At 47.1% G+C, this 27,557-nt stretch overlaps 1 protein-coding gene across 2 annotated transcripts in view; it reads right to left on the bottom strand.

Annotated features, from left to right (window-relative positions):
• LINGO1 (leucine rich repeat and Ig domain containing 1) overlaps positions 1–27,557 on the bottom strand; it is a 696,168-nt gene that overhangs the window by 601,093 nt on the left and 67,518 nt on the right. Inside the window, exon 1 of one of the 2 annotated variants that reach the window (XM_083698291.1) lies at positions 11,219–11,292. The exons of the other annotated variant lie outside the window; for it this stretch is intronic. The gene's annotated coding sequence lies outside the window, so the exon portion shown is untranslated. Of the gene's footprint in view, positions 1–11,218; positions 11,293–27,557 lie in introns of those variants that run through there. 2 annotated transcript variants of the gene reach the window in all.

Below are 27,557 nucleotides of genomic sequence, written 5' to 3'. Positions count from 1 at the left end.
GCCTACCACCCACAGACCGATGGCCAGACGGAACGGGCGAACGCGGTGCTGGAGCAGTACCTCTGGTGTTACTGCAGCTACCAGCAGGATGACTGGGTCGACCACCTAGCATTGGCGGAGTTCGCCTACAACAACGCAGTGAATGCGTCCACCCAGCAGACCCCATTCCAGGCCAGTTACGGTTATCATCCACGGCTGTTTCCAGATGTGCTGCCGGCATCTGCGGTCCCTGCGGTGATGGAGTGGCTTCAGGAGCTCCAGTCCCAGCAACAGCTATTGATGGAGCAACTGCGCCAGGCCAAAGAGGCATACAAGGCCCAGGCCGACCGCCACTGCCAGGTGGGGCCGGAACTTCACATCGGTGACCTCGTATGGCTCTCCACTCGCCACCTCCACCCCTCTCGACCGTCGCGGAAGTTGGACGCTCGTTTCACCGGCCCGTTTCCTATCGTGGACCAAGTCTCACCTGTGGCATTCCGTCTCCGGTTGCCCACAACCCTGAAGGTTCACCCGGTCTTCCACAGGTCCCTTCTGAGTCCGGTGGCCCCACCCGATGAGTTCCACCCGAACCGTCCCCGACCGCAGCCGGTTTTGGTTCAGGGGGAGCCTGAGTACGAGGTGGAACGGGAGATACCGCAAGGGAAAGCTGCAGTATCTCATAGACTGGAAGGGGTTTGTACCAGAGGACCGTTCCTGGGAACCAGCAGCCAACGTTCACGCGCCTGCCTGCCTCCGAGATTTCCACGCGGCGTACCCCAGCAAGCCAGGTCCAGACCCTCGATTGAGGGGGGGGCCTGGGAGGGGGGATGGTGTGATGGCCTGGGATTCCGAGTCTGAGAGTGAACCGGAGGAATCCCAGCCTGCACAGGAGTCCCCGCCTCCAGGGCCGGCTGAACTGGGGCAAGACCTTGATTCTGAAGAGCCTGCACCTGGGCCGGATCCTCAGGAGCAGGCACCAGGTGAATCCATTCTGGCCCCAGAGGTGGTTGAGGACTCAGTGCCTACAGGTGAGTCTCCCCCTGGGCCCAGTAACCCTTCAGCCTCTCCTGAACTGCAGAGGCTTAGGGCAGAGAGGCGAAGCGAACTGGTTTCTCCCAGGAGGAGTGCTTGCCTTAAGGCCAAGGGAGGCGGGGCTCCTGGGGGCCGGGACCGCCCCTGGCCTCAGAGAAGATAAAGGCCAGTCAGCCCGGTCCCAGGTTGTGGGAGCAACGTCATCATTGAAGAGCTGTTTCGGCCAGCATCCAGTCCTGTTCCTCCAGTGTTCCTGTTCCCCGCCCGGCTTCCTGCTTCTGATCTTCGAGTGTTCCTGTCCCTGCCCGGCTCCCTGCTACGGACCTCGCCTCGCACTTTGTGGACTATTTCCAGGCTAGTGACTCAGAACTGAACCTTGACTACGGTATCAGTACCCTTCCCCCCGGGACCAGCACACTGTGATGTCATCCCAGGTATCATTCCAGTCTCCAGGGGGAGCCAAGGAGTCGGCAGCGGAGAGCTCTGTTTCTCGTGCGAACCTTTGCAGAGGCCGGAAGGCCAGAGGTAAACAGAGCAAGATGCCTGCAGATGGCCAGGAGTGGGGGGGGGGGCAAGCAGCAAAAGCCCATGCCAGGGAAAGACAAAGCTTTGTTCGCTGGCACTGCTTCACCAAAGGCTAAAGGCAAGTCTGATGGCCAGGAGCAGGGGGGCAAGCTGCAAAAGCCCACGCCGGTGGAAAACAAGGTTTTGCTTGCCAGAAAAACTGCTCCAAAGGCTAGGGCCAGGTTTATTGTTGACTCAGGCGCCAGTCGCCATTTATCAAAGGATAGACACCTGTTTATCTCCTTCACACCTCAAGACGGGGAGATCCACCTGGCTGATGGAAGGACGTTGCAAATTGCAGGAGAAGGGACTGTTAAACTTGCAAGTTTGCATACAACCATCAGTAATGTACTTTATGTTCCAGGAGCTGCGGACAATTTGCTCAGTGTCCCACAGCTGACTGGGCGTGGTTTTGAGATTTCCTTCAAGAGGAGCGTCTGTGTCATCAGGAAAGGCAAAGAGGACATTTTGCATGCAAAGTTTATGGATGGCTTATTCTGTATAACTTATGATGACAATGCTGTTATGTCTAATGTTGATTCTTGTTGTGTTGCAGAAACTAACAAGGTTCTTTTTGCAGGATGCATTCATGAAGCACATCGAAGATTTTGTCACATGTCTTGGCAAGCTCTGGCCAAGATGCCTGGGTTGGTTGAAGGTTTGAACATCAAACCTTGTAAGTATCACATGAAATGTGTATCTTGTGCAGAGAACAAGGTGAAGGTTGCTCCAAAAGGCAAGGAGTCTAGCAGGCAGGCTTCCAAACCCTACCAGCTAGTGCACGCAGACCTGGTTGGGCCACTTGCACCCTCTTTGGGAGGAGCAAGGTACTTCATGGTTCTAATTGATTCTTTTTCTAGGTACATTCATGTGTTTATGCTTGAGCAGAAATCGCAAGCATTCCCTAAGTTCAAGGCATTCTGTGCTTGGTTGGAGAATGTTCGTGGTAAACGTATTGGCTGTCTCTTTACCGATCGGGGCAGGGAGTTCACTTCTCAGCAGTTTGAAGCTTTCCTGACTGAGAAGGGAATCCAGCATGACTTGTCAACGCCTAGATCGCCATGGATGAATGGACTTGCGGATCGAGCAAACCAAACTTTGCTTCAAGGCCTAAAAACCTTGTTGCATGATGCCAACCTCCCTGAGAAGTTTTGGGGGGAAGCTCTGTCGACGTTCACTTATTCCTATAATCGCAGACTGTCATCACCTATTGATTGTACTCCGTATGAGAAGATGTTTGAAAAAAACCGAACGTCAAGCACATGAGAATCTTTGGTTCTGACATGTGGGTACACTCCCCACAAAGCAACAAGCTTGGGAAGCGTGGGGCACATGGTTTGTTCATGGGGTACGAAAAAGGTGCAATACAGGGTATGGATGACTAACTCTAAGTCCATTAAATTCACCAAGAGTGTTGAGTACAATCCTAAGTGGGAGGAAAATGTGGGAATTTTCCAGAGTTACCCAGAGGAGGATGAAGGTGATGTGAAAAAGGCAGATGATGTTGAGGAAGCTGAGGATGAGGATGATGATGATCAGAGTTCGGATTCCAGTTCAGTTGGTAGCGCTGCTGCTGGTGTCAGTGACAGTGATGACACAGCAGACTACAAGAGCGCAAAGGCCTCAGTCAGACCATCTGATGCGTCTGACAATGAACTGGAAGAACCACTGTTCACCATTGGTCACTTTTCTCCTAAGAAGGAGGAGATGAGTCCAGAAGACTTGCGTCTGGTTCGCAGGTCTGAAAGGGCGACCAAAGGCAGACCTCCGAAGAGATTTGCTGATGAGTTTGCTAAGACGGCAACTGCTGTTCTTAGTAGCTCAGAGAAGGTGTGGGAACCTTCAAGCTTCAAAGAGGTTCAGGAGTTAACCTCTAAAGATGCTGAGCCTTGGCTTAATGCCATGAAGGCTGAAGTTGATTCCTTGAACAGGAACCAAACTTGGGAACTGGTACCGGTAGTCCCAGGAATGAGACTGGTTGGCAACAAATGGGTCTTCAAGGCCAAGACAGATCAGAATGGCAAGGTTGTCAGACACAAAGCCAGATTGGTTGCCAGAGGTTTTTCACAGGTACCAGGACAGGATTACCACAAGACCTACTCGCCCACCGTCAAATATGAGAGCATTCTACTGATGCTCCAGATCGCTGCAGAGGAGAAACTGCATGTTTCCCATCATGACATTAATACAGCTTTTTTGTATGGGATTTTGGGGGAGGAGTTGTATATGCTTCCACCTGATGGAATGCAGATACAGAAGGGAATGGTCTGTAAACTGCGGAAATCCTTATATGGTCTCAAGCAGAGTGCCAGGTGTTGGAACACAAAACTCACTTAGACGTTGCATTCTCTAGGTTTTCACCAGGGCAAAGCTGATCCATGTGTGTTTGTCAAGGAGGAGGGGCAAAACAAACTGTATTGTTTATGTTTTGTTGATGATCTTCTGATGTTTTGGAAGAATCAGGCTTTTTACCAAAGCACCCTAGCTCAACTGAAGGAGCACTTTGACGTGAAGGATCTTGGTGAGGTATCCAACTATCTTTCTCTGCAGGTGGAGAGGGACCAAGCAGGTAATTTTCTGGTACACCAAACACAGAAAATTGCTGATGTATTAACCAGGTTGAATTTGGTTGATGCAAACCTAGCAGACACACCGATGGTGACAGGTTACCACGTAGACAGTACTGCTGAAGCGTTTTCTGACACTACGCTGTACAGATGCATTCTAGGCAAGTTGAATTTGATTGCTAGATGCTCAAGACCTGACATTGCTGTAAGCACTAACCTGCTTAGCAGACATGCTAACAATCCTACTGTTCAGGATTGGAAAGCTCTGAAGCGCATAGCCCGCTATTTGAAAGGGACTATGCACTACAGGCTGAGGTTCACCAGTCAGAAGACTGGAGGTCTTGAAATCTTTGCAGATGCTAGTTTTGGAAGTGACACCACGGATGCTACAAGCACTTCTGGAGTATGCTACATGTACAACCACTGTCTGTTTGACTGGTTGTGCAAAAAGCAGACGACAGTGAGCCTAAGTTCCTGTGAAGCAGAACTCAATGCTCTGTCATTTTCACTCATGGATTGTGAATGGTTGATGCAACTGTTTAAGGACATCGGGGTTTCTGTGAAATGTCCTATACAAGTGTATCAAGACAATAGATCCTGTTTGGCTTTGCTGAACTCAGAGAGTTGCAAGCAAAGAACCAAGTACTTGCAGATTAAGCTACATCATGCAAGAGAGTGTATTCAGAAAGGACTAATTCAGGTGTCCTACATGGCAGGAAATGAAATTCCTGCTGATCTGTTGTCTAAGGTTGTTAACAGAGAACAACTTAAGGTTTACGTACAGAGGTTGCAATTGGGTTGAACCACAGGTACTACAGGTTACACGGAAAGGGGGAGGATGTTAGGATATTTCCGTTCCACCTTAAAAGGGAGCAGGCTTGTGAGTCACAGAGTCTGCGTATTTCCTGTTCTCAGGATGTTTATGTTTGCTATTGCTTTCGTTTTCTCTCTCTGCACCAGAACACACTAGCAGGCAGTCACCTTTGTTCTTTGTTCTGACCAACGCTGAATAAACATTCTAAATGATACCCTCCTGAGTGCAACTTTCACTGTGTGAATTCTGCTGACAGAGCCCAGGAATGCGGCAATTATTTCTGGAGCTCATGCCGCTAATTGCTGATACTGTATCTACGGGAGATCGATGGACGTCTGGAGACGACGTGGAGGCAGTGATGGCCTTTGTCTCCCTGGCAGTATCCCAACATAAACGTCTTAGTTACACATTAGTTACTTTATTTACTATGAGTGTGAACATGGCTGGGAAGAAGAGGTGCTTCTCTGCAGTGCTCCCCACTTGTGGAATCCTCTTCCCAGGGAGGTTCATCCTGCACTTTCATTATACACCTTTAGGCATCAGACGAAAAATTCATCTTCAACCAGTCCTTGGCTGGCCAGTCCTTTTTTCTAGAAAAATAAGTGCTGGTTCTCAACATGAAGTTGTTGCAGTAAGTGCCACACTTCTTGACAACAACAACAAAGAGGTGCCAGCACTGCGGAACTTTGAGTCCCCCCTGGAAAAAAACCACTGTGGCTGACTAACATTCTAAGTCCTTTTAAATGTGTTTATGAGAATGGGGTGTCATGGGTTGAGTTTGGTTCTTGCTTTTATATACTATATACTATGTATTTTGTGTTTTTATTTTGTTTTTATATGTTGCTGAACAGAACAGCATCACAGGGAAACATTTTGTTGCAGGTTACACTTCCAAGAAAGATGACTCTGAGCATGTGCAGAATCTGAAGCAGAGACAGGAGAGTTGTGGGGCCTTCCTGGTACTGCTGGACTGCAACTCCCACCAACCCTGACCCCTGACCATGCTTGCTGGGGTGAGGGGAGCTGGAGTCCAGCAATGTCTGGAGGGCCCCACAGCTTCCTCCCCCCGATCTAAAGCAGGCATAGGCAAACTCAGCCCTCCACATATTTTGGGACTACAACTCCCATCATTCCTAGCTAACAGGACCAGTGGTCAGGGACGATGGGAATTATAGTCCCAAAACATCTGGATGGCCGAGTTTGCCTATGCCTGATCTAAAGGGTCTGGACAGAATAAATGCTGCTGAGTGACTGTAGCCACATCGTAACAGCCTCAAAACAGCCGAATGGGGTGACCTTTCCATTTGTAAATAAGCAACTATGACAACAGAGGCCAGCCCCCAATGCTTCTGGGAAGCCAAACTTTCCTTCGCAGGCTAAAAACACATGTTTCCACATTCTTGGAGAAACGACTGCCTCTGTCTCTCCCTCCAGGACCCACAGTGAACCAAATCAAGAAATTGCCTCTTTAGCTGAAGTGAAAAATCACTGAAAAGGAGGCTTCAGAAATGAACAGCTGGATCTAGTTTGTAAAGGAAGAACTCAAAGGCACTCAAATAAAGATTCTTGGAGAACAGGACACAGGAGGAAAGTGCTCTTAAAGAGAACTATGGGGCTTCCAGCAAGGTAGTTAACCTCTTGCTCTGAGATGTCTTGCCTTGGAGCCTTGACTGTGAATCTGCACCTGTCTACACACACTCATCTCGTAAATGTGAATGTTAATAGAGGGTTTACTATTGGATTAGGGACTCCATGTATGGCCAACCTGCAGCATGGCTTCATGTTGATGAGCTGGATCAGGATATTGACATGCTGAAACATGTGCAGAGAAGGGCAACCATGTTGACCAAGGGCCTGGAAACCAAGCCTCATGAGGAATGGTTTAAGGAACTGGGTATGTTTAGAGAAGAGAAAGCATAAAAGGTGATGTGATGGCCAGCTTCAAATATCTGAAGAGCTACAACACAGAAGATGAAACAAGTTTATTTTCTGCTGCTCCAGTGGGAAGGACCCAAACCACTGGATTCAATTGACAAGAAAGAGATTCTAACCACACATCAGGAATAATTTTCTGTATGTAAGAGCTGTTCAACAGTGGGATGGATTGCATCGGAAGGTGGTGGACCCTCCTTCATCGGAGGTTTCTAAACAGCGGTTGGATGACCATGACAGAGGGATTCTTTACATGTGATTCTTGCATTGTAGTGGTTTGGACTGGATGACGCTTGGGATCCCTTCCAACACTACAATTCTATGATTCTGTGTGTGTGAGGAAAGGGAAGTGTTCTCTTCTGTATGGATTTTCCCAAGGAAAATCAAGAATGCACAATGGAATTGACTTTCATCCATGTGCATAGTGTGCACTGCTACAAGACTTCGGTGCATCTTCATCATATGTGTTTGAGTGCATGAATACTTTAACACAGGAAAGAAGGAAGTACCTTAAGCATGCCCTCCCCCCACTGCTACCTCTGAGGGAGTTTTAGAGCATTGCAAAAACAGACAGGGCCTTTTCAGTGCTGGTTCCCTGGTTCAGGAATCCTCTCTCCAGTGAGATTTTCCTGGAACCATCATTAGCATCCTTTTGCTGGCCAGTAAAATCTCCTCTCCTCTCCTAAGCATTATGGTGATTTTGCTTTTTATTGGTTTTACATTTTTTTTGCTGTTTTACTGAGTTGGGTTCAAAGACCCTGCACTTAAAGCCTAAGAGATATGGGCACACAGAAATGTCTGTGATATCAAGGACCTGTTCTCTGGGATTGCATGCACAGTTCCTCAACTTTACTGGGCAAAAACTGTTGGTAGTTAGCAGGCAATTGAGCATGACAGAAATATCAAGGCAAGGGGTTATCACTGCTTGTGCCTGTATTGAAGCCATTAAGCAAACTTGCTGGGTCCAAGAGCAAGCATCCAACATAATCTCTATCACAGCCCCTCTTTTCCAGAACATATTGTTAATGCACCATTGCTATTGCTTCTGTTTCTGTCTTGCTTTATGACGTGGCAGCGCTCCAGAATATTGTATTGATCTTGACACTGTCACTTAAGATAACCAAGAGGTCCAGTGCTGAGTTCTCATTCATTACCCCAACAGCTGCAACAGCCTAGGCCCACTTTAGCAACAGCAAAGCAAACAGCAGGCTGCTTTGTCATATGGCACCTAACACATCCCCAAACATAAGCTCCTTTGAGCCCCTTTGGCTTGCAGGAACAGGACGATTAGCAGGTACTGGGGGCAAAGCTCAGCATGTAGGACCACCCATATCTCCATCTTGCTGGCTACAGGAATCAAAGAGTTTCCTCCTTGCTTCATTATCAAACTGCTCCACCCATCCCCACCTTTCCTCCTTCCCAAGGATCCCAAGATGCCCAGCAACAAAGTAACAAAACAATGCAACTAATTTTTTAAAAAATATAAACAGGTTAAAAATGCCTAGAAAGCACTGAGATGGCCAGCAACAAAGTAACAAAACAATGCAACTAATTTTTTAAAAAATATAAACAGGTTAAAAATGCCTAGAAAGCAGTCCATTTTTTTTAAAAAAAACAACAACTGCATGTAAAAATGTTTTTAAATAAACAAATAAATTGCATCATACCCTCAATCTACTAATATCAAGGTTGCTGGGAACTTTAAGGCAGTGCAGCATGAAGAGTGAACACCACACACTATGGTCAATAATTTCCTCAAGCTTCTGGCTGTGACAGCAACTCCAAATTGTGGAGACCTCCATCCCATGGAATAGGAAGAAATCAGTCAGGCACCCACTACAAGCTAATGGAATTCCCTCCATTGACAAGTACTATGAATGCAGGTAACATGAAATTGATTTAAAGATTATCAGCCAAGGAGCTAAACAGCTGTGACTAAAATGCTCCAGCCTGGAGAATGACTCAGTGTTAAGGGATCAAAAAAGGGAGCATCCAAAATGGGAGAAGTCACCTAGCTGTGCATATCAGAATGTGGCACTCAGATGATGAAGCTCTGTGGCCAGGAGGCTCAGAGGATCATTCTGCAGGACATCAGTATGAATTGCAAAAAGGAGAAAAGAAGAAAAAGAAGATTAATGGAGGTGAAAAAATATCAGCTCTAAGAGCAACGTACAGTATTATCACATCTTACACACATTTCACTAATTCCATGCATGCATGGGTTTTCTGCCATGAAAAGAGCTTTTAAGTTCTCTGACTATGGCACCCTCCAGATCTTGTAGTAGCACTTGCTAGTACAATTAATTTTAAACCACCCTTTCTCCCAAAGGATCTCAGGATGGTTCACAAGATAGTCAAAGGAAACCTACAACCAACATTTATAAAATATTAAGCCTCATCATAATCACAACCCAGCAACTGACAAAAATAACAACTAATTTGTTTCATGTGTCACCAAGCTCCCAAAGGAAAACATGTGTTTTTAACTGACAATGCACAGCTGTCAGCAAAGGGAGGGGGCAACATTGTCAAGTGTAAGGAATTCTGCAGCTGAGGTGCCGAAACTGAGAAGGTGCCAAAACTGAGAAGGCCCTGTCCAGAAGGCTATGCTCATCGATGGAACCACGAGCAGATGTCAAGGCAGAGGTTTCTGGGCTGCAACTCCCATCTCCCCTGACGACTGGGACATGCCAGCTGGGCTGCCAGGAGAGCCATTCCATCAGCAAGTGTTGAGTGGAATGAGGAACTGATCCTTGCCCTATTGCCATGCCAATCCCACTTTCCCACTGTTAGTCAATAAATATTTGGCCCAATTCTCACCCAACACCTGGTGTCCCGTTTCAGTTATTTTTGCCGATCATTCTGTTTTCACAGAATGCACCTGCCTTGGCAATAATTCACATAAGCTTTAAGAGACACCATGCTTCAAAATGGTGTGAGTGAGCAGAAAGATGATGTGACGATTTTGCTCTAGGTACACCAGGTAAGCTTCACAAGAGAGAATTTTCCATAGCCAGGGGGCCACAACAGAAAAGGTTCTCTTTCATGTTGCCACCCTCTGCACTATAGACAGAGGGGAGAGAAGGGCCTCAGTTGCTGTCTAGATGGCACACATGGAAAGAGATATCCCTTTAGATGACTGGTGAGGGGTCACTTCTCTGAAGTTTTCTGCTTTTAAGGAACAAATACAACATGTGCTTAAGTGGGGAAAGCCTAATATACATTTTTTAAGGGAAGATGCATAAATTTAAAATGAGAATATTTCTGCAGTTTTTTAATATAAAAAATACCTAAATGGGACAGAATGGATTTATGACTGAAACTGAAATGGACCAGAAAGAGATGGATCCATCCATCCCCAGTAAAGTGTGATGGGTTTTCCTTATTTCAAACGTTAAAGCTACAACACAAGCAATGAACAAGCTTGGTAAAACTCATAATGCAGGCAGGCTATTTCCCAAAGGAATAGCTTCATGGTGAGGTCCCCTTGCATAGGTTTGCCTGTACGTTGCCTGTAGTTCTTAAGGTGGATGAAATTTTAAATAAATTAAATGATACACTGGTTACAGTGGAGGGAAAAGAAAAAGCATTCTCTCACTTTGAAACAAAGAGCAGGATGTCTCCATTACTCAAAAGGGCACAGTTCTGCCTTGCCGGCAGTCCTGAGCAGCTCCCACTTTCACCTATTAATAAGGCTATTAACCCAGATTGAGTGTAGTCAGGGATGTCACAACCAACCACATACTAACATTCCCAGAAGAAGGGAAACCACTGAAACAGGAATACAAAAGGAAATGATGCTAAGGAGCTTTGGGGATGTCTCACTTGTTCATTGGTTTTCAGGTGTTCAGCAGCAGGTGTGTGCTGCCTCTTCATACTGCCCCTTAGTCTTGGAACACTTCCCAAAGATGTTCTGCATTGAGATTCCAGCTAACATCCACCAGCTTCAATGCAGTAGGCAGGCAAATATTTGCAAAGGGATCCTTTGCAAATCCCTCAACATGTGCTCCACGTGCTGAAAATGTATTTGCTAAAAGTGGTTTTGGGAAAACTATGCAAATGAAGAGCAAAGCAAAGAGCCAGATTCTGGCTATGGCAAGGACTTGCATACAGGGCTAGAAAACATATTCTGTTACAGGTATATAATGAAGAAATTGAACAATGCCATTCTATAACAGCAATCAGTTCAACAGTAAAGTAAAATGGCACCTCTACTACCTCTCTTTTTGTTTTAGCTGCAAAGGTCACCTCTGCAACAAACATTTAAGAACACAAGATGAGTCTGCAGGATCAGGCCAATGGCCCATCTATTCTAGCATCCTGTACACACAGTGGCCAACCAGATGCTTGTGGGAAACCAGCAAGCAGGACCCAGGCACAGGAGCAGCCCTCTCCCCTCCTGTGGCTCCCAGCGAGTGATATGCAGAAGCAGTGCTGCCTTCCAGCTGTGGAGACACAGCAAAGCCATCATCAATAGTCCTCTCCATGAATTTGTTCAATCCTCTTTTAAACCATCCACGTTGGTGGCCATCCCTGCCTCCTGTGGGGGTGAGTTCCATAGTTTAACTCTGCACTGCATGAAGAACTTTATTTTGTCTGTCCTGGATCTTCCAACATTCGGCTTCACTGGATGTTCACAAATTCTAGTATTTAATGCACATTGCTTCCCCCAGAGAATCCTGCACACTGTAGTTTGTTAAGGTGCTGGGAATTGTAGCTCTGTGAAGGATATCTGACAGTTCCCAGGATTCTTTGGGGAAAGCCATATGTTTTCAATGTATGGTATGGATGTGACTAAAGATGACTGAAGACTCCTTTCCAGTCACTTAATGCTGATATAAAGAACTGTGTATTATAATGCTAACCCCACAAGTACTGATGTATAGGTACTTTCTCATAGGAAAAATTAATGAAGTCATTCCACACAGCTAAATATGATTCTGGTTTGGACAGCCCTCTCTTCACCATCTTGATTCAAAAAGGCTTCCAAACAGTGATGAAGATGGCCAAGCACACGTCCCCCCCCCCGCCCCCCACAGGAATGCTTGAGCTGAGCTTTCTGACGATAGCTCAAGAGGTTTCCGCACATACGGGTGACAAACAGACCAACAAAGGGACAGTTCATTTGTGCCTTGCAGAGAAGTGGGGTAAAGAGAGAAAACTTTTTAAACACACAAACACACTTTGATCCCCTCTTGCCCAGTTTACTCTCTGGACTCTGCGCTGCCCCCTCCTCTCTCACCATCCTAGCAGGCTCCAGGGACACTTATTATTGAAATCCAATATGCACTGCAAGCACATTGTTTTGATTGCGGCTCAGCGCCCTGGGCATAGCAAAGCCAGCCACTGAAGGCAAGAAGCCCTTGCTCCTTTGGTTCCACCTCTGCAACAGGTGCAGGGCTGGGGCTGTATTAGTGGATCTGATTAACCCAGTGGCCAGCTCCCAAGCCCTTCTTCATCTTAAATCAAACCACCGATCTCTTCACTACAGCTGCATAGGAATGAGGCCATTTATAATAAATCTTGCTCCTCTCCCTCCGTCTGCCTGACTGTCATTGCCTGTTGCTCCCTGTTTGCAGTCTGTAATCCTCTGCTCCCAGTGTCAGCTTTTCAGTCACACCAAATGCTTTAAAGAAGTGAAGGCAGGCAGGCACAGCCTAAGAAACACCCCCTGCCACCCCAAGCTGGAGACACATGTGTGTGTATGTGTGTGGTGCAATTTTCTTTTTCCTTGTATCATTTCAAGGATTTGGAGATACTGGGTACCAGCAGATACTGAGGTCTGTGCATATATAAGACCCATTCTGGATGCCACACTTTTAAGCATCCCAGCAGCAATAAGTAAATTATCAATGAGTAAATTAAAAGGTTAAAGGTGTGTCTATGCTCAACCAGCAATTTTTGGACCATTCAACTTAAGCAATTTTTGGACCATTCAACAATCACCTTACAACTTTCTCACAGCTACTGTGACTTTACTTTATGCATGTGACAAAGCAGTCTTAACCTTATAGCTTATGTCATAAAGCTGTTTTCTTTCAAGGCTCTTTGCTGCCACCTGCACCATTGTTTCAGAGCACATTTGAGGCGGGTTCTTTTCCTCAAAGAATTTTGGGTACTGTAGTTTGCCCCTCAGAGTTAAAATCCCCAACTTTAAAGTTACAGTGTGTACTTAGCCTAACACTGCTACCCTTCTGGGAACTTTAAGAAATAGTCCTTTATTTTATTATATTATCCAAATATACACCCTTCCCATCTACAAATTATCTACCAGGTCTATGCCATTCTCCCTTGTGTGAATTTGCCTGGAAGAAGAGGAGAGTTGGCTTCCCCAGGGGAGTGACGAGTCAGTAGCTAGGCAACCAGAAGTGAGGGAGCGTTTGGGAGACTTCATTTGAGAGTGGCAGGGACTTTCCTCCCAGGCCTCATACTAGGAGATCTGAAAGGATTAAGTGCAGGCTCAACAGAAGTACACAGGCGGGAGAGCGGGACATTGGCGCACTTCTTGCTGCACAAGGGGTGGGGATTCAGAGTGAACAACTGAGATCCTGAAAGAGGGTGGCTCGATGCCGCTCTCTGTGTGTTGTTGTAAATAAAATGGACTATAAACCTGTCACAAGCTCATTAATTCTTATCAAAAACTCTCAGAGAGAAGGGGAAACCCCCATGCCTGCCAGCATATCTCACAGCAGGTCAATTCTGTTTCCAGGGCAGCTGTCTACTAGCTCCACCTGGTATGCAGGTTGAGACCCTACCTGCCCACAGACTGTCTCACCAGAGTGGTGCATGCTCTGGTTATCTTCCCGCTTGGACTATTGCAATGCACTCTTTGCAATGCACTTTTGAAGGCGCCTGACTGTGCTGTCTCTGAATCAGCTTCTGGGAAAGCTGAAGGAAGAGGGGGCAAACTCTCCCCTTCTTCTTCTGTCAGATGCTGCTCTGTCTGTGTCGCCATTCCTTCATTTTCACAGTCAGAGCAGTCTTGGCATCTGATTCTCACCAGCCCCTGACACCTGCGCCCCCATGTACAGCTGTGAGTCCAAAATGACTTCCAGGATGCACACCTGGTCCTACAGGGGCACAGTTACCCCATTCAGGACCAGGGAGTCCCCTACACCTGCCCGCCTCCTGTCTCCCAAAAACAGAACTTCTGTCTTGTCAGGATTCAACCTCAATCTGTTAGCTGCCATCCATCCTCCAACCGCCTCCAGACACTCACACAGGACCTTCACTGCCTTCACTAGTACTGATTTAAAAGAGGTAGAGCTGAGTATCATCCACATACTGATGAACACCCAGCCCAAACCCCCTGATGATCTCTCCCAGCGGCTTTGTATAGATGTTAAAAAGCATGGGGGAGAGGATGGAGCCCTGAGGCACCCCACAAGTGAGGCACACCACTTTCTGGACACAGCCCAGGAGGAAGGAGCAGAACCATTGTATAACAGTGCCCCTAGCTCCCAGTTCCTCTAGATGGTCCAGAAGGATGTTATCGTTGATGGTATCACCTTTATCCCTAGCCCGCCAGAGAGCATCGACCAAGGCAGTTTCAGTCCTATCATGAGGCCTGAATCCCGAATGGAAGGGATCCAAAGGGTCCGCATCCTCTAGGCTTGCCTCGAGTTCTTCAGCAACCACCCGCTCCATCACCTTGCCCAAGAATGGAAGATTTGAGATGGGGCGATAGTTGGACATTTTGGCTGGGTCCAAATATGTTTTTTTAAGAAACAGTTTAATAACTGCCTCTTTCAGCAGGTCTGGGAAGGCTCCCTCACAGAGGGAAGCATTCACCACCCCACAGAACCGATTGCACTTCCTAGCTAGCTTTTATTAGCCAAGATGGGCAAGGATCAAGGAGACAGGTGGTTGGTTTCACTTGTCCAAGCAGCCTGTCCACATCCTCACAGGTAACAGATTGGAGTTGATTCCACTCAACTTGACTAGACAGGACTCCAGCACTCTCCTGCTCTTAGGGTGAAGTCTACCTCTTTCCGAATCTGAGTGACTTTATCTGCAAAAAAAACTTTGCAAAATTGTTGTAGTAGATCTTGGAGTCTTTACAAAGCACCAGTGGCAAAGGTGGTTCCATTAAATTGTGAACCACCTGGAAGAGTCTTCTGCTGCTGTTTTCTGCAGATGCAAAAGAGGTGGTGAAGAAGCTCCTCTTCGCCGTTGCTATCGTCAGATTCAGAATGAGTTTGCGCCACTAGCACTCTAGCCATCTCAGCAATTGTTTCATTGCCCTCAGCTCCAGGGAAAAACGGGGCTGCCCAGGCTCCATGCAATCGAAGAGAGTGCTTTGGAACCAGATAGTCGATAGCCCTGGTTAATGCTGCATTTCAGCAGGCCACCAAGGAATCAGCTGAAAGGCCATCAACATGGGATAAAACATCTGCTACGCAGGGGCGAACGAAGGTGTCGTGACACCTGGGATGGGGCATCGCTAAGGCACATGTGTGGTGTCACTATGTACAGCGCATGGACCATATGTAGTGATGCCGCACATGCGCTGTACATAGTGGTTTGCTGGCGCCACCGCTCCAGTGCCATACGGACGGTGCTGGGATCCTCTGCTCGCGGCTGTGGCAGCGTGATGGCTGCTTGCACCACTGCGAGCCCCCGTGGGGTGCCTTCTTGTCATCCCCCCAGACATGGCAGCCGGGGCGCTCTGCCCCCCCCCCCGTTGCGACACCACTGCCCCTACCACTCTCTGGAAACCATTTGGATCCACTAAGTGGCGGGGGCAGACCACCTGAATCTGCCCTACCTCCCTGCAGAGAAGAAGGGTTGCAGAGAAGTCCAGTTTCACCAGAAAGTGATCCAACCATGGCACTTCTTTTGTTTCGCTTTTGCTAAGTGTCAGATCACCCACATCCATAGAGGTGAATACCAGGTCTAAGACGTAGTTGGCCAAACTTATTCAGGGACAACCCCATGGAGGTCATGCTTTACCACAATGTGGGCTTCAAACCAGTTTTGGACAATGTATCAATACATTGCCCAGCACCCAGAATTGCAACAGGGTCAGTTTGCCCACTGCTAGTAAATTATGAAGTTTTGTGGTACCTATCCCTGAGATGATTATGGGCCGGGACTGGCTACAATGCACAGGCCAAGTGTTTTGTGCAATACTGAAATTACAGAGAATGTAACCCTTGAATTGCAAATATTGCTTTAAAAACAAATGAGAGAAAATAGTGGTGCCCCACTTGGCACAATCCTCCTTCAGTTGCATCTTAAACTGTGTACAGTGGCACCTCTAGTTATGAACTTAATTTGTTCCGGAGGTCCGTTCTTAACCTGAAACTATTCTTAACTAGAGACGTGCTTTCGCTAATGGGGCCTCTTGCTGCTGCTGCACCGCTGGCACACGATTTCCGTTCTCATCCTGGGGCAAAGTTCTCAACTCAAGGTAACTCTTCCAGGTTAGTGGAGTTTGTAACCTGAAGCATTTGTAACCTGAGGTGTTTGTAACTTGAGGTACCACTGTATTTGTGTTTTTGTGTGTGGACTTTGCAGATGGCAATGCCCACTCTGGACCAACACAAAATATGTGGCAAACCTTCCCTACCAGAAAGGCTTCTTTCTCTGTGAAGAATGTCTACAGTATTCCCTTTGTCTGTCTCAAAAGGACAGGCTCAGCTGGTCACCGAGTATGTAACTGTAGGGAGTCTAGGATAACTTGGAATAAATCTAAAGTTAGGAGCACTAGGCCACCCCCTGTGGCTTGTTCCATAATTGATGAGATCTCACGCAGTGGACAAAGAATGGGGGGGGGCGTAAATAGAGGTGAGATGGACTTGTAAGGGTCACACTGGGTTGGGATTCAATTCCCTGTGTTGTGGTTCATAGTCATGGAATATGAAATGCACTTAGGTAATGCCAGATTCTTGATTTACTGGTTTTGTGTCCGTGTGCATGTGCACTCAGCCTGCATTTTAAAAGGAACCAACCCAATTTCCAGTCCCAGAGTGGCATGCAGACTAGAACACAGTTCGCAATTGGATTACACAATTCTCTACATTTTGTAATGAAGCTTGGATTTAAAAACATGTGAACAAAAATGCATGTTTTAGGGAGAAATGAACTGAAAAAGACACAAAAAGTGTAATTTACAGAAAAACTGCATACAATTTAAATGCAATTTCTGAGGCTTTTTTATCTGTAAAAAATAGAGTGGAAAAATGGGCCTTTTGCAACTTGGCAAGCTTCATCATTCTTCCTATTCCATTCTAACCTCCAATGCATCTTAAGTGTCATTTCTAACCAAAAGAATCCTGAGACAGATGGGATGTCTGCCTTAGAAGGGGAGTGTCATGAACTGGCAGGACTATGGGGAGGAGGAAGAGGATCCTGATAAGGGGTGTAGCCAGGAGTGGGACGCACTGGGAGAAGTTGGGGATGGGGAAGGAGAGATTGGTGTATCTGGAATAACCTCAAGAAGCTAAACCCCCTCAATAAACCTCCACAATGGCCCTACAAGATGTGTCTCAAAAACCCTGAACCAAAGAAAAAATCCACATCCCTGTACCCTAATTCTTCAAGAAGCTGGAATAAAATACTGATGGGGCTTCCCCTTACACCTCATTGTGACCATTGAAACAAAACAACTCACAGCCACCAACAAACTCAAAGTCCTACAACTTCTGAAAGACCTCAACTTCAACCGCTACCCAAATGGCAACCACTGGACCTGACACATGAGAACCATAATACAAGATCAGAAAATGGATGGGAAGAAGTTAGAAAAAGGGACCAAGCAAACACTGGAATGCTTCAGACCGACACACTCAAGTCTTCCTCCCTGACAGACACCTCTGATCAAGACAACACAGCCATTCTTGACTTCACATTCTGAAAGCCGAACACACAACGAAAACCACAGCAGAACATAGCAACCAGACACAACCTGAATCGATGAACTGGTGAAACCATCCCCACCCCCTCCCCACCCTGCACCCCCATCCTGAAGACTCACCCACCCCATTCCTCCCCACCATCACCTCACCCACACTAGCAACAACTTAACATTTTGGAAAGTAACTTCATATTATTTTCCAATAAATATTTTTCAAACCTTGAAAATTCCTTACTACATCCAAAGCAAAACCTACCCCCACCGACTCTCCCACCCACCCTCCTCATAGACTTCCACACATGGTACCTACCACCACTTCATACTGAAGTCATGCAGCCCCATTTAGCCATACTCTGAAAAATACAGCACAAAGATTAGCACACAACTAAGAACTGCTCTCTCCTGACTACCTGCCCTCTTCTTACCATGTGGAAGAAAGGAAAAGTAAGGAATTTGGAAGTACCATATTTTTTGCTCTATAAGATGCACCAGACCACAAGACGCACCTAGTTTTTGGAGGAGGGAAACAAGAAAAAATATTCTGAATCTCAGAAGCCAGAAAAGCAAGAGGGATCGCTACACAATGAAAGCAGCAATCCCTTTTGCTGTTCTGGCTTCTGGGATAGCTGTGCAGCCTGCACTCGCTCCATAAGACGCACACACATTTCCCCTTACTTTTTAGGAGGGAAAAAGTGAGTCATAGAGCAAAAAATACGGTATACACCAACTGGAACTCTACTCTCCTATCACCCCTCAGTCTCCTCTTTTCCAAGTGAAAGCACACCCAACTCACTCAATTGTTTCTCAGAAGGTTTAGTTTCTAGGCCCTTAAATCATCTTACTCACCCTCCTCACACACGTTCCAGCTTATCTACGTGGCACATGGTCCAGTACAATAGGAAGGACAACGTTGTCCCCTTACCATCTATTGTTTACTTTGGGACCATCTATTAAAGTGGAGACCAGAAGACACAGAATTGAAGTAATCAATTATAAACCATGTGCAAACATATATGCATGACTGTATCATTTACATTTTATATGCATGGAATGTTTCAGGGGGACTGTGACTATGTGACAAATGTTTGTTATATATATATTTTAGAAACTGAAAAACAAAGTTAAGTTGGAGGGTAAGAAAAAGAAAGAAGGAAATCCCCCCAAAAAACCTTTATTGCTGCCATGATGGCTGCCAATGTTTCATTGCACCTGCAATTACTGCTGCTAGATAATTGCCAGGTCTCACCTGAAGACCTTGCGTCTAATTGTCCTGATCACTATGCAAAGTAGTTCTCTCCTTTGTGAAGAGTTGCAAAGCTCCTCAATGGAAGTCAAGGAGATCAGAGAAAGCATTCCTCCCAGAAAGCAGGCTTCAATGGCACAACCTGCCTCCGTTCTTTGGCTTAAAGTGGAGACATTGTGGAAACATAGCCTGAATTCTTTCAGTGAAATCTACTGACATGGTTTGAGGGGGGAAAGGCTGCATGCTTTAAGTGTGCATTTGTAAAAAGTCTCTTGTTCAAGAACAGGTTTTTCCTTCTGTTTCAGAAAATTCTATTTAGTTCCAGAATTTTTTCATCATCATTATCATCAACCACCACCACTGGGTTTAGGGCTGTATCTTGCTCAGGGTACTAACTGCTAGCTGTACATTTTAATGAGCTGAGCAGAGAGTATCATAAAAAGTGAAATAATGTTTTGCTTATTTTTAGCTCCTGTTTTGATAGTGAAGGGAGAGGGAAGGGTTACTCTTAATATTATCTGCACATAGTGAGTTTCTGCACCAAGCTTACTTCTGCAATTGTGGTTAAGCAGCTAGCCGGACCCACAGTTACTTGCTAAATTTGACCAGGCAGGCTAGAGGCCGTTTCCTGCCTTGTGCTTCCTGCTTCAGTAACGCAAGAGAAGAAAGACACGTATAAGAAAAGACACATATATGCAAGAGATGGGAGGAGGGGTTTAGCTCATGCAAAAGGTGGGAGGGGGGTTTAGATCATGCAGGGGACGGGAGGGGGCTTAGCTAACTATATATCCTTATGCCATAAAAGGGAATAAGTTGCAAACTTGTCAGCTGCTTGGGCTGCTTGGGGGGAGGCAAATGTGTGTTTTTAGGTATAAGAATGCTTGCTGGACACAGAAATTTTGCAGTCAGGCTTTTGAAGTGATTCTCCTGGCTGTCTCTGCGCAGATTACAAATAAACTTTTTTTCTCCGAAAGAGGAACTTTCCCTGGTGCAATTTTGTTCTCTCCTCGGCACAGGGCTGCGGGCAAATGATTCCCTGGTAAGGTAAAATAAGCCTTCATTTTGGTGCGTTGGCCGGGAATCCGCCCCACCCTGCTGGTCCGGGGAGGGCCAGGCTCAACCAAGGTGAACAGCTCAGCAGCGTTTGCAGGCTTCAGCGCGCACCCCACCAGATTCGTGGGGGAAGCTGGCCACACTGTCCTGGAGTGGAGACATCCTGGTTGAGGGAGAAAAAGAGGACAGCGCCAAGGGGACAGGTCCGCAGCGGAAAAAGGTAAGCCCGACGGAAAGGGCAGGAGGCTTGATCAACCTCCCCTGGTTGTGGCAGGGTGTCACAGGCAGTAGAGTGCCACCAGGAATAGGGGACTGGTTGTGCAGTAGAGTGCCACCAGCAAAAGTTTGGAACAGAAGAGGGAGGGATATATATATATTGTGATTTTTGGTGTGTTCTGTGTGGTGTGTGTGTGTACCAGATACTCCAGTGTTTGTTTTGGTGTGTGAAGGTCGGGGCTTAGCGTTTCCCTTGGGCGATTGCAGGGTTGTGCATTTTCTGGCAGGTCTGTTATGTGTGAAGTGTGAGAGAATTTTTACTGTGAATAGGAGCGGAGTATCTGGAAGAAATGGGTTCTGGCCAAAGTAAAAGTACCCCTTTGGAATGCTTTTGGGGATTCAAGCTGACGAGGGGGAGGATGAGGACATTGTGTGAATTAGATTGGCCCACCCAAAAGAACAAATTGGCCGTCCGCCGGGACCCTTGATTTGCAACTCATTAATCCATTATATCAGAACATTTTGAATGTCCATCCTGATCAAATCCCCTACATCTCCACATGGAAGACCAATGTGGAAAAGAACCCCCCCCCTGGCTGAAGTCATGCTGCCAAGAAGTCTCAGGCAGCCGTATTTGTTCAGTCAGGAAGACAGGAGGACAACCCCCAGTCCTCCAGGATTCAGAGAGGGAAGAAGATAAAGTTTTGATGCTCCCACCGCCTTATGCAACGGCCCCGGCACCACCCCCGCCACAGGGAGCAGATGGCCCAGCTCCCAATCCCGTGGACAATGCATTGTTAGACCTGGACAACGACGAAGAAAGGGAGGAAAGAGAAGAGGATGATGAGGATGAGGAATTTGTAAAAAGATTAGTTAAGTTGACAGATGATAATAAGACATGGACAGAGGAACAGGCAGAACGTTTGAGGAAGTATGTGGAACCTTATGCAGGAGAAGTGGACGTCAGTCCCCATTTGTTAAAAGCGGCGGGATGTACAGGGGAACAGAGAAGAAAGTGGCAGAGAGAGTGGGGAAGGGCTGCGAAAAGGGTGACCCTCCATAGGGCACATAAAGCACAGAAGAAGGGCGCGGCCCGAGTGATGCCTCTCCGCAGAGTGTACGACCCTCCGGCCCCCGCGGGACCTGACGGGGTGGTGCCCAATAGAACTTATACAGTTCAACATGTCCCCTTCTCTAGTGCAGATGTTTGTAATTGGAGGAACCAAAACCCTTCATTTGAGGAAAACCCAGCAAAAATAATTAAGCTGTTTGAGGGAATTTTCAAAACCTACAATCCCACTTTTTATGATGTACAATATTTGATGGATGCCCTGCTAACTACAGAGGAGGCTAGGCGAATTCATGCTGAAGCCCGAGCACACATGAGAGCGCAGGGGGCAGGAGATCAAGCTGTTGCAGCAGGATATCCTGAAAATACACCGAATTGGGATTATCAGGGCAAAATACCCTCACCACTTATTGTCATAATGTCTTAAATGGCATGAGGAGAGCAGCCAGAAAACCTACCAACTTTGTGAAGGCCAGAGAAATAGTGCAAGGGACAGAGGAGGCCCCTGGAGCCTACTTAGAGAGGCTGAAGGAAGCCTACCGCCAGTACACCCCCGTGGACCCAGATGAGGCTGCCAACGCCCCAATTCTCAAAGCGGCCTTTGTAGCCCAAGCGGCGCCCGATAAAAATCCAGAAAAATGAAGGTTTTATGGGCCACACCCTTGAATGGATGCTGGAACTAGCCCAGACCACTTATAATCAGAGGGAAGAGGAGGCAAAGAAGAAGGAGAAGTACCAAGTGAAAAAGTTAATGGCGCTGCAAGCTGCCGCACCCACCTAAGAAGCAGGGAGTGGCTGAGGAAGAGGAGGGGACCATCCGGGCAGGAACCAGTGCGCCATCTGCCGGCAGGAAGGACATTGGAAGAGAGAATGTCCGCGCCTCAGTTCAGGAGGGGCAGGAAGAGGAAGGGGAGAGCGGGTGTCAGGCCCCATCCCACTGGGGCAAGGACCAGAGACAAGCCTTTGAGGATTTGAAGAGGGCATTACAACAGGCCCCAGCGCTTGGCATCCCAAACCCCGAGAAGCCTTTCACTCTGTTTGTGGATGAAGACCAAGGAACAGCAAAGGGAGTCCTGTGTCAAAGGTTGGGAAGTTGGCAACAGCCAGTAGCATACCTGTCTGAGCGTCTGACAGCTACAGAACAAGGCTTACCACCATGCATGAGGGCAGTTGTGGCAGTGGCCACCCTACTCACCAAGGCAGATAAATTCACATTCGGACAGGATACTACCTGTGTAACCCCACATGCAGTCCCAGCCTTGCTTGACATGAAGGGCACCTATTTCCTCTCCCAGGCTAAAATGAGGAAATGTCAGATGCTACTACTACATCCGTGTTTGAAATTCCGGGTCACCACAGCCCTCAACCCAGCTACCCTATTGCCGGTAGGAGAAGGTGAGGAGCCCACGCATGACTGCATTGAAGTAATGGATGAGGTGTACTCTAGCAGACCTGACCTTAAAGATGAGGCAGACCCCCAGTGGCCGTCATGGTTTGTGGATGGAAGCAGCTTTATTGAGGCTGGACACCGGAAGGCAGGTTACGCAGTGGTAGCCCTGGAAGATCAGGTAGTGGAGGCAAAGCCACTCCCACCTGGAACATCAGCACAATTGGCAGAAATAATAGCGCTCACCAGAGCCTTATGCTTGGCAAAGGGGCAGAAGATAAATATCTATACCGACTCCAAATATGCATTCTTGACTTTACATGCCCATGGAGCCCTATGGAAGGAAAGGGGCTTACTCACTTCTAGAGGAAGCCAGGTGGCACATCCACAAGCCCTGCTGGACCTTCTAGATGCGGTATGGGAACCTGAGGCTGTAGCAGTTGTTCATTGCTATGGGCATAAAACTGGACCAGGTGAAGTAGCAAGGGGAAATCGACTGGCAGATAAAGTGGCCAAGGAGGCAGCCCGGGAACCAGTTCTTGCCTCGATCATCGGAGCATTGGTCCCCAGAAGAAATCCTGGGCTCTACTGATAAGCCAACTTACACTAAGCAGGAAAGAGACACCACAGTCGCCCAAAAGTTGGTATTGTCTGAAGAAGGGTGGTACCTTACCCCAGATGACAGGATATGGGTCCCAGAGTCCCTATCCCGGCAAGTAGTCCAGAGATACCACGAGTCCACCCATGAGGGACCAGACGCCACGACAAAGCATCTGGAGAAGTGTTTTTATATAGCCAATCTTTATCAACTAGCATCTCAAACCTCCAGGAAATGCCTACTGTGCCAAAAGAATAATCCCAGAGCCGGACCATTGGCTCCCCCGGGGATCCAGCATAGTGGAATTGCACCCATGGAGGACCTTGTTATGGACTTCACTGAATTGCCCCGTTGTGGACTGTATCACTATCTTTTGGTGGCAGTCTGTACATATACAGGATGGGTTGAAGCTTGGCCCACCAAGACTGAGAAGGCAACTGAAGTAACCAGATGCCTGCTGCGAGAGATCATCCCCCGCTATGGTCTGCCTCGCTCAATGGGGTCTGACAATGGACCAGCCTTTGTTCACTCAGTATTGCAGGAGTTAGCTAAGGCGCTACAAATCAACTGAAAGTTGCATACAGCATACAGACCCCAGAGTTCAGGAAAAGTCGAAAGAATGAACAGGACTCTAAAGAATCAGCTATCCAAGCTGACCCAGGAAACTGGGTCTAATTGGGTGGCAATGTTACCTCTGGCATTACTCAGGGTCCGCAGTCTCCCATTAAGACGGACCCATCTGTCACCCTTTGAAATTGTGTTTGGGAGACCGGTTCCATATGTCAGAATGTTGTCCCCACATGCTGGTCAGGATATGCAATTGAATAATTATGTCCAGTCATTCTCCCGAGTTCTCTTTTGTCTCAACAGGTGGACCCAAGCTCGCACCCCCTGTGTGTTGACTGCATCAGTTCGAGCCAGGTGATGAAGTGTGGGTAACAAAATTGGGCATGGACGCTGCAGCCGTGCTGGAAGGGACCTTACACCGTCCTGCTCTCCACACCCACTGCCGTGAAAGTTGCTGGCATCACCCCTTGGGTCCACCACACCAGAGTGAAAAGAGCTGCTACAGATTGGACTGTGCAAATAAATCCTGATCAACCCCTTCGGCTGACCATCTCCAGACCCTCTGCTGATGACCGCTCTGCTGGTACCACACCGGAGGCTGGTACCTCTACGCACAGCTGAAGAATTGGATGGGAGGGGCGCCCGCGGGCAGCGTCCCCAACGTTCCGGTTGTAGAGACTCCCCCCCCCCGAAAATATCCTCCCAGAGTTTCCATTATTAATCCTTTTGCTTCTCTGCCTCTGTATACCCTGCTTGATGCAATGCTTGCAAAATATGATGCAAAAGATCATGTCCTGTATGATGGGGCCTCGTATTATAGCCCTGACTGCTCTCCTCCAGGATTATAGGCTTGAGAGACCAGGACGAACCTAGGAGATGGGTTGTCCAAAAGAAGAGGAGGGAGTGAAGGGAGAGGGAAGGGTTACTCTTAATATTATCTGCACATAGTGAGTTTCTGCACCAAGTTTACTTCTGCAATTGTGGTTAAGCAGCTAGCCGGACCCACAGTTACTTGCTAAATTTGACCAGGCAGGCTAGAGGCCGTTTCCTGCCTTGTGCTTCCTGCTTCAGTAACGCAAGAGAAGAAAGACACGTATAAGAAAAGACACATATATGCAAGAGATGGGAGGGGGGTTTAGATCATGCAGGGGACGGGAGGGGGCTTAGCTAACTATATATCCTTATGCCATAAAAGGGAATAAGTTGCAAACTTGTCAGCTGCTTGGGCTGCTTGGGGGGAGGCAAATGTGTGTTTTTAGGTATAAGAATGCTTGCTGGACACAGAAATTTTGCAGTCAGGCTTTTGAAGTGATTCTCCTGGCTGTCTCTGCGCAGATTACAAATAAACTTTTTTTCTCCGAAAGAGGAACTTTCCCTGGTGCAATTTTGTTCTCTCCTCGGCACAGGGCTGCGGGCAAACGATTCCCTGGTAAGGTAAAATAAGCCTTCAATAGTATGATATGATATGATTTCATTTTTATTATATACCATCTTAAAAATTGTTTCACAGATTATTATTAATTGCATTATGCCACAACCTGCACTATAACTATTATGTTTTGTTACATTGCTGTTGTTCAGAAGCCACTTCGGAATTCATTTGAATAGAAACGGCATAGAAATGCCACCAGACAAACCCTTTTGTAATACAATGAAAGTTCACACAGCAGTTTGTTTATTATTGTTTTTGTTTATTATGTTCGTCCATCAAAAATAGAGCAGGATATAAATCTACTTGTACTTGTATTTCCCCCCCTCATATTCTTAATCTGTAACAAACATACTTTTGCTTCATTGCACAACCTCCAGCTTTGGAAATAAATTCCAACACTTGTCCCACACTTCTGGCCTTTATTTTTTCCATTTCTATTTATTCTAAGCAACCCTTCTATCACGCAGGTGGCGCTGTGGGTAAAACCTCAGTGCCTAGGACTTGCTGATCATAAGGTCGGCGGTTCGAATCCCCGCGGCGGGGTGAGCTTCCATCGTTCGGTCCCAGCTCCTGCCCACCTAGCAGTTCGAAAGCACCCTTAAGTGCAAGTAGATGAATAGGTACCGCTTTATAGCGGGAAGATAACGACGTTTCTGTGTGCCGCGCTGGTGCTGGCTCGCCAGCTGCAGCTTCGTCACGCTGGCCACGTGGCCTGGAAGTGTCTTCGGACGGCGCTGGCTCCTGGCCTCTTAAGTGAGATGAGCACGCAACCCTAGAGTCGGACACGACTGGCCCGTACGGGCAGGGGTACCTTTACCTTTACCTTTAACCCTTCTATCAATGTGCACCATCTGGGCACAGACTGCATAGTAATTTTCACATAATGAAACACACACACACACTGTATCAAAACACACATTTCTAAAGTTATGTTGATCTTCTTACATAAACCTATGGTGACAAGAAGAAGGAAGAAGAAGCTGGCTGGCTGGGATCGCTTATTTATTATTTGTACTTTTAGCCTGTTCTTCACTGATTGGTTCTGGTATGGGGAGGGGAATACCAAAATATCTACTATAAAAAAATTAAACAAAAAACAAAAATATCTACTATATATTTATAAGTTGTCTGCCCGCCTGTCCATCCATTTCCTTTATCATATGCTATGTATGGCTCTCTGTGAAGGGACAACTCTATTAACTAAATATCTGGCATGCACTCAAATTTCCACCAAAATAGGGTTTCCCCCCCAAAAAAAAACATTTAAATCAATAGGCATGAAACAATCAACATGCAGATTTCATTACAGGGCTCATCTACATTCAGAAACAAACCCCAAAGGCAAGGCTGGGACATTAAGCAACACCCTGACAAGCTTTCATCCCAGCCATGTGTGAGATGTGGTCCTTTGTGAAATACACAGTAATGTCTTAATACAAATGCAATTTCTATAAGGCAGATGGGGGGGCGGGGAGAGAGAATCCACAGTATTCTCCATCCTCTGCTTGCTACTGCTAGTGAATACACAGGTTGAAAACCAGTTTTCCAAGCTTCCAGAGGTCTGCACGCGTTTCCCTGCCGTCAGCCTCCAAACCACATTGGGAGACAGCGGGATGGCGGCGTTCCGCCTCCCCGCTGTCCCCCGAGCTTGTGGGGCTGGCGCTGGGGCTCTCCTGAAGCCTGAAGAACAAGGGGGGTCGGTGTGCACTGACCCCTCTCGCTCTCCAGGCTTCAGCGAAAGCCTGCATTCGCCCCATAGGACGCACACACATTTCCCCTTCATTTTTGGAGGGGAAAAAGTGCATCCTATAGGGCGAAAAATACGGTACTTCAAGCAAACAGTCTGTGAGCACCTAGAAAGGAATGCTGTGATCACCAATAGTCAGCATGGATTTCTGAAAAATAAGTCATGTCAGACTAACCTGATCTCGTTTTTTGACAGAATTACAAGCCTGGTAGATGAAGGGAATGCAGTGGATGTAGCCTACCTTGATTTCAGCAAGGCATTTGACAAGGTGCCCCATGATATTCTTGTAAAGAAACTGGTAAAATGTGGTTTTGACTATGCTACCACTCAGTGGATTTGTAACTGGCTGACTGACCGAACCCAAAGGGTGCTCATCAATGGTTCCTCTTCATCCTGGAGAAGAGTGACTAGTGGGGTGCCACAGGGTTCTGTCTTGGGCCCAGTCTTATTCAACATCTTTATCAACGACTTGGATGATGGACTGAAGGGCATCCTGATC

Source organism: Podarcis gaigeae (assembly GCF_964106915.1).
Source record: "Podarcis gaigeae genome assembly, chromosome: 9".
In the NCBI taxonomy this organism is placed as follows: Eukaryota; Metazoa; Chordata; class Lepidosauria; order Squamata; family Lacertidae; genus Podarcis; species Podarcis gaigeae.
Note: the sequence above shows the minus strand (reverse complement) of the source record. Positions and strands in the feature narration are given on the sequence as shown.